This window comes from Pygocentrus nattereri, chromosome 3 (assembly GCF_015220715.1).
Source record: "Pygocentrus nattereri isolate fPygNat1 chromosome 3, fPygNat1.pri, whole genome shotgun sequence".
Classification (NCBI taxonomy): domain Eukaryota; kingdom Metazoa; phylum Chordata; class Actinopteri; order Characiformes; family Serrasalmidae; genus Pygocentrus; species Pygocentrus nattereri.
Window position 1 is genome coordinate 11,680,695 of NC_051213.1, and position 7,766 is coordinate 11,688,460.

The following is a 7,766-nucleotide window of genomic DNA, read 5'->3' on the forward strand; positions in this document are numbered from 1 at the left end:
TCACGCAAAAAGTAGGTAGAGATATTTCACATGATCTGCTTGGTTTGAGCAACTCGCAGTGGGTGGTTTGGCAATAATTTTCCTCCCCTTTTTAAAACCAGGCATAAATTTGGGCCTCAAAAGACAAGTTGCTGAGAAGGCACAAGCCCTGAACCCCTGCTTAAAGAATATTTACCAACAGAATAACACTGTTTAAACTCTCAGGACCAGATGTAAGTGTGTGAGTAGATATGGCACGAAATATGCCATGGCATGTCATGCACTGCAATATGTGTTTTGGTTTAACAAAAGCTAACTTGGTAAAATAACATCCCTGTAGAATGTTTTCAACGTTTTTTCAAATTTTCAGTGTGCCACAAATAGCTACAGCCTGATAAGACAGCATTACAAACTGCAAACTCAAGTCACTCTAAAAGTGATTATCAAGTTGCTGACTGTGATTTTGGACACTTTTCTAGAAAGGCCATCCAACCTTGTAACACTTCCATGATAAAAAAAAAACAGAAAGTCACTTAAACTAGACACAAAGAAATGAAGAAATTAAAGTACATGATCTGGTTGGATAACAAAAAGTAAAACTGCAGTGCTAAAGCGCAGAAGGGATAAGTTGGCCAGTCCATTGTGTCTAGCTTGCTTGTACACTAAGGCTACAGACGGCTAGCTTAGTGTTAATGTTTTATCACACACTGGCTAGCTACAACTAGCTAGCTGACTAGCAGTCACACCAATTCTCAGCCAAGCTGCAGTGTCTTTTACATGTTCACATGCGTGTTCACATCATCAGCTGTGATGTGAGGGGACATTGTTCTTGCAGTTGGCTGTCTAGACAAAAGCCAAGGCCTGAACTGAGCTCCCAGTCCAGCCCAGGGAACTTTTGTAGATGGAGCACTGTGTAATTACACTGAGTAATTACAGTTTAAATGTAAATTATACTGATGATAAATGGGACCATAAATATTAAATAGGGGGCTTCTTAGGCTTGCAGAGCAAATGACACAATGAACTAAGTAGAAAGGGTGTAGATGAGGGTGGAATCAATTGGGGACTCTCGCTTGAAACACTGCGGACACATATTCACAAACAGCCAATGTCTTGGATCGATTCTTAGCCATCACCTTAGATGACCTTGCTGCTAGAGATGTGCACATTTGCCCTCGTTCTCCTCTGAGGGTGATGCCATTGGCAACTGTGAACAACAATAAGGGAGCAGAGAAACATGAAGAATGAGTAGACTCACTGAGTGAGACACCTCTCTCGGAAGACCTGAGCAAGCGATGAAGCTCTAAAACAACTCACTGAAGCGGCACATTTCAGCCAACAAAGCTCAGCGCTTGGCTTCGGGAGTGGCTGAGGTCGGTGTGTGGCTGCCAGCTCCTTTTGTGTGATTTTCTAAGCCATTCTTTCATCAAGGCTCCATTTCTGTATTAAAAAAAAACAGCTATGGAAGATTGAAGACCACTGAAGCTGAATAATTCTTTAGAAATTGTCCTTGAATGGGACAATGCATGTGCAATACATGTGGCAGGTACACAGTTTCCATATGGTCTTCTTGCCAAAATAACATCACAGTGACCAAAGAAGTTTATTAACTTTAACCACAGTGTTATACTTTGTATCTTTAAGATACAAAGAGAAGCACTCACATTATTTATGCATTTTATGTTATTACATTTGGTAAGTAAGTGGTTTTATGTCCGAGGAGATGCAAGAAACACCCGTGGTGATCGAGTCCTATCAGCCATGGCAAAGTCCATTATGTTTCAATAATAAGCTCTGGGGTTGAGCAGTCTGCCAAAATGAGAGAAAGAGGAGCTCCTTTTGGGATATGCTGATGGAGTCTGACATGCCAAAAGAACATTTCTAAGTAAAACAGTATTGTGTAATTCTACATTTGAAGTTATTACATTTCTCAAATGATGACATTCTGTCTGCTATTTTTCTGCTTGTTCTTGGAAGAATCTTTTATGGTCAGGCAGTAAAAAATAGTTGTATTACAAATGCAGTAACACTATCTACCACTCATGGAGAGTTTCTAATCCCAGGCTTTTTATATGTGCCACAATTCAGAATTTGCATGTCTGTAATCGCCATTCTGAAGATGTCAGAATCCAAGTTTAAGCCTCTGTTCTGGTCTGTTGCGCCAGGCGCCGCAGGCTCTTCCAGGTGGGATTATCCGGCCTGTCATACCTGTTCCCACCTGTCCTGTCATCCGAGCAATCATGGCACAAGCACTTCCCATTTTAAGCATTTCACATTAGAATTGCAGACACAGCCTTCTTTGTACAGGCAATCATAGGCTTACAAGGATATTTACATTAATATTTCTCAGGATCAGACAAGAACAAAGCCAGCTTTGTGGGTTCCATTTCTCAAAGCCAAGTGCTTTTGGACTCACAAAAAAATTGCTGGCATTTCTTAGACAATAGAAGTGGGAATTTTTCTAATGCTTTTGCTATTAGGCTTTGTGAAGGAATCCATTAATTCTGCACAAGAACCTTGTGCCTCCACTTGTCAAACGTGGGTGCCAAATTTAGGTTTCCCTCCTCCTATTTCACCATCGCGCTCTCTCTCTCTCTCTCTCTCTCTGATTAAAGGCCTGGGGGGAAAGCACAAGCATACATCTAAGGTGCAGTCTGATAATCCTTACGAAAAGCGGTTTAGATCCTGACCTGTGATCTGGCAGTGAGTTTAGACCAAAACTCCATGAGCCTTCTGGGAAGAGCTCCAGGACAAAATGGACTTAGTTCTGTGCAGCCTGCTTCCTTAAAGGCTTGTTATTTTTGAGTGCAATGCAGGTCATCCTTGATTACGCAAATACCTTTTTCCTTTAAGTCTTGGAAGTCGCCATTATTGCCAGCGATAAAAAGCATGGTGTATTCTGATAGTAATTATTTTTCACTCCTTGTTCATTGAAACAAGCTGAGCTCTGTTAAAAGTGGATAAGAACTTCGATAAAAACTTGTTACAACTTGAAACTTGTTTACTTAAAAACAGAAAAAAGTAATGAGTATGTAATTACTATGTAAAAAATTATAAAAAGTATAATAAAGTAATCATTTGTGGTGAAGTTTAATATACTAACTTACTGAAATATGCAATTGCCATAATTAAGTCCAATGAATATTGTATGCTTCTATATTTATTTAGACATTTTACATAAAAGGGCTTCATGTCCAGCCAATGTATTGTCAGTTACTTAAAAGTTAGACATGATATGCTGCTTACTAACCTGCCATATGGCATATGATACTGAAAGCAATCTGAAACGACTAACGATATTTGCTCTCCATACCAAAGGCAGCTACCTATAATGAAGCTATCTGTAACTAATTCAGCACAAGGTTAGAAGTAATTCGTAACACGAGCCTAAGAGGTGGTTTAGAAATTACATCAAAATTATATCCTAAAATGAAATTCAAAACCATGAAGCCCAAAAAGTAATTTAGTACGTCACAATAGCACAAAAGAGTCACCTCATTATTATCACTTTGTCATAATAATAGGGATTTTCTCATAATTGTGAGATACTGTCAAGCAGAATTTACAAGATACTATCATGATTATGCCCTATTATCTCATATATCAATGTACTGTCAGTTATGACAAAATTCAATCCTGAAAGACAGACAAAATACAGTGCCACTGAATCAGCATGCAAACAGCCAAAGCCACGTTTCAACTTAATTAGAAAATTAATGAACATGTTCACATGAAAATAAAAACCTGTTTTGGTTTATATTACATTGAAAATATGCTGCAGTGTAAGCTATTTTTGCAGTAGGAAGGTCAAGCCAACGTAAGCCGCAGTGGACACTCACTAGGGATCACTGAAAGTCTGTACCTCACATAGAGAAAAGCAATTATACAACACAGTCACAGTCGTCCTTTTGTCAGGAGGCCTCCTACCAATATGCGTTTCACAAGAACAGATTTCTATCGCTGTTCTGTAGCCCAAAAGAGTGACAGACAACCAGGCATAAATTTGCAATCGAGTCTCAAAAGACAAGTCGTTGAGGATGCACAAGCCTTGAACACATGCTGAAAGAATTTGCCCAAGTTCACCTCTTCACCATGTAATGTTTCTCCATGAAAAAGTGTTTAGATGGACCTGAAGAGAAGCTGGAATAAATGGTAATGAGCTGAACTGGAAGATCCCTCAGCAACAGTCGTCCTGTTCTAATTCAACTCATGCTAATGTAGTAGCAAAACCTGCTAAAGACACAACCATGCACTGTCTTATTGTTGCTGAGGTTGGAGCTTGTGTCCATGCTATTTGTAGCATTTTTAAGACATAATTAAGATATTTTATCCTGTCTTAATTAGCCTAATCCTAAAAATTTACATTATACAGTCTCCTCTGGTAAAACTAATATGGCTTGAATAGTGGTAAATTATTCACTAAATAATTTTACCTCAGCAGGATCTATGCTGATCTGTTGCAATTCCCAATCACAAATTAATTAATAATTGTTCAGCAATGTAATAATATATTAAGACCATTGCATGGAGTTTGTCAAGAAACAGCCAGTGGCCATTAATGTGTCTAGTTCTGTCCTTTCAAAGTAATGGCCATGAAATGCTCCAGATAACATTTCTTTTACTTGAGGCACTGTGTTTGAACAGAGGCCATTCTTACATCTGTACCACAGTTCACCGAGTTCAAAAGCACAAAGGACCATTTTACGCTTGGCACTGACCAGCAGAAATCCGCTCTCTGTACAAGTCAGTGGGGAGTATCGTTATAAGGGGGACATTCATGATATTTCATAAGGCAGGGTAAAGCACGTTAATGGATAACATGGCCAGCTGTACCACTGATTCCCCACTCCATATTTAGTCTGAGGGAAATCAAACAACAGCTATCTATGTTCTTTGGCAAAAATGAAAAGCAGAGACTCTGATAGTGAGCAGATGTCTCCAGCAGAAATGTTACAGAGCCCCCGAAACCATTAACCCATGAATACATTTCACATAAATTACTCTCATGTGAAAAAAGAAGAAAATGAATCTACTTTTTCTATGCACTGTATTACAGAAGTTCTTCATTCACATCCATCCGTAATTTACCTAAGCAATTCTGTTTTTGAAATCGTATTTTTTTGATTTTACGCCACATCACAGAAACCTACAACAGAAATTTATTTTATTCAAGAAAGGTTTAATTCATCTTCAGTTGAGGCAGAGAGATTTTAGGCCCCAGATATAAAGTGTTGTAATGGAATATCCACCCAGCACAAACTGGAACGGAACGGCCCAGCTAAAACAACACTCACCAACTCCACCCAAAGCTTTAAATGTGCTATCTGCTTTCTTAAGATTAGTTTAAAGCAGCAGTGCATCATGCCAAAGCCTAGCTTCTCACACTGAATGAATGCCACAGACACCCATTTGAAAACACTTGCCTCATTTATGCAGTCACTCCATATCCTCCGACTCTTTTCCGCTCCAGTGCTATAGGAACACAACTTCCCCATTGTCCTGACACCAGCATGACTTTCTCAACCACAATCAATTCCCATACTTTACAGTTATATGATGCACTTCATAATGCTGCTTTACTAAGCACACTTAAAAGTTAGACATGATATGCTGCTTACTAACCTGCCATATGATACTGAAAGCAATCTGAAACGACTAACGATATTTGCTCTCCATATCAAAGGCGGCTACCTATAATGAAGCTATCTGTAACTAATTCAGCACAAGGTTAGAAGTAATTCGTAACACAACCCTAAGAGGTGATTTAGAAATTACATCAAAATTATATCCTAAAATGAAATTCAAAACCATGAAGCCCAAAAAATCATTTAGTAAGTCATAATAGCACAAAAGAGTCACCTCATTATTATCACTTTGTCAGAATAATAGGGATTTTCTCATACTTGTGAGATACTGTCTAGCAGAATCTCAATTACAAGATACTATCATGATTATGACCTCTCATATCAAATTCTGAGAAACTCCAATATATCAGATTAAGTCAAAATTATGACAGCATGTTCAGAGAGAAAGAAATGATTATGAAAAAAGCATCTGATTCAATGACTTACTACATAGTTTTTTTTAAAGTGGCAGAAACAGGTTTTACATACAAATCTGCTGGATTTCCTTCTGAGGGGAGATCACAGTAGAGAGTAACCTTGATTTCCACATGACCAAATTAACTGGACAAACAGAGCAAACAAATCTCATTTTCAGATACAAGGTGTTGATAAATACCTAAGAAACAACAGGAGGAAGGATTTGCTGTGACTGCTGAACTCAAGATGGCTGGTATTTGTCAGGGATTATCCCGCACTAAATGGCTTTACCACAGTTAAGGCCGATACACTGACAAAGTGAACTGAGAACATACATGGCTGGCAACAGAAGGGTTAACTAGATCCTGTGGAGAAGGATAAAGTCAACCAGCTGCCACCTGCTCTGTGTTAAGGCTGGCCTCCTTGGCATTATCCACATTAACCCGCTTTAAACTCCAACATTCTTCTCCCTTTAGCTACTCAGCAGGACAGTCATGTATCAAGTATATGAGAAACCGCACTATGACCTAACCTCATATCACAGCACTGTTGGGGTTCTGTTCAGACCATTAGACCAAGACTGCAGCTATAATGTTAGCCAGAACTTAGTCGTTTCTCCAGAAGGAAATACAATTTCATCTTAAACTAAATTTTATTAAGAGACATTTTACTGATTGACTGAACAGATTTCTTTCAGTCATCTTTTTCACTATATTTTAGAACATATTCGTTTTAACAAATATAATATATGCATTATATATATTAATATATACATTATTTTACCATTTAAAAAATTAATATACATTTATGATGCATCAATCAGTTGCAACAGCAGGGCTGGGACCACTAATCAATTCATCGATAATGGCCTGAAATCCACAAGCAGAATATAGTTTTTTGTCTCTCAATTTTGTATGCATGAGTGTTCTGCACTCCAGCCTGTGGTCTGAAACTCCAGGCCTGGTTTTTCATTTACACACAAAGCAGTGCACTGTGAGAGACTGTCACACTGACATGCTGCTACACAGGAAAAACAGCAATTAGAAACAGCATTTTTCATTCTTACTCAGTGTTTTTCTCTTTTTACCTAATTTTCTTACCAGTTTAGTAACTGAAATTGAGGTCTCCCTCTTTCACATGTTTAAGCTGGAAGGTGCAAGGTTAGCACACCGATCCTCAAGAAAAGTGCCACCACATCTTTTTGAACTGCCGCTAAAATAACGTGACTGGACAAGCTAAACACGCTTGGAGGAGAAAACTAACAGACAATACTGTTAGATTAGGTAACAGAGGCCCACACTAGCCTGCATCGTGCTGGGTGATGGGAGGAGAAGAAGGGCTGTCCTACCCACCCAGAGAGAGCAAGGCCAATTATGCTGTCTTGGCAATGGCTTGAGCTTATTTATAGCTTAATGCTTAGTCGTTGTGAGGCCCTTTCTCACCAAGTCGATTTGAACTGATTAATAAAGCAGATGTGTTTAGTAAAACACTGAAATTTTACTGCCAAAGTTTAATAAATACTAACGTGAAGAATAAATGGATTCATTGAAAAGTAACGACAGAGAGATTCTTCTGGTCAGTGTTTTGCTTAGAAAGGCTCACAGAGGAGCTCTACAGCAGTGAAGTCTGTGGATTTTGATCTTGAGCTCAGAGCATTAAACGAAGCGAATGAAACACGGGTCTTTGTGTGAAACTCCAAAGATCAGACTTGATGTGAAGAAGTCTTACAGTTTCGCCATCCCCTCC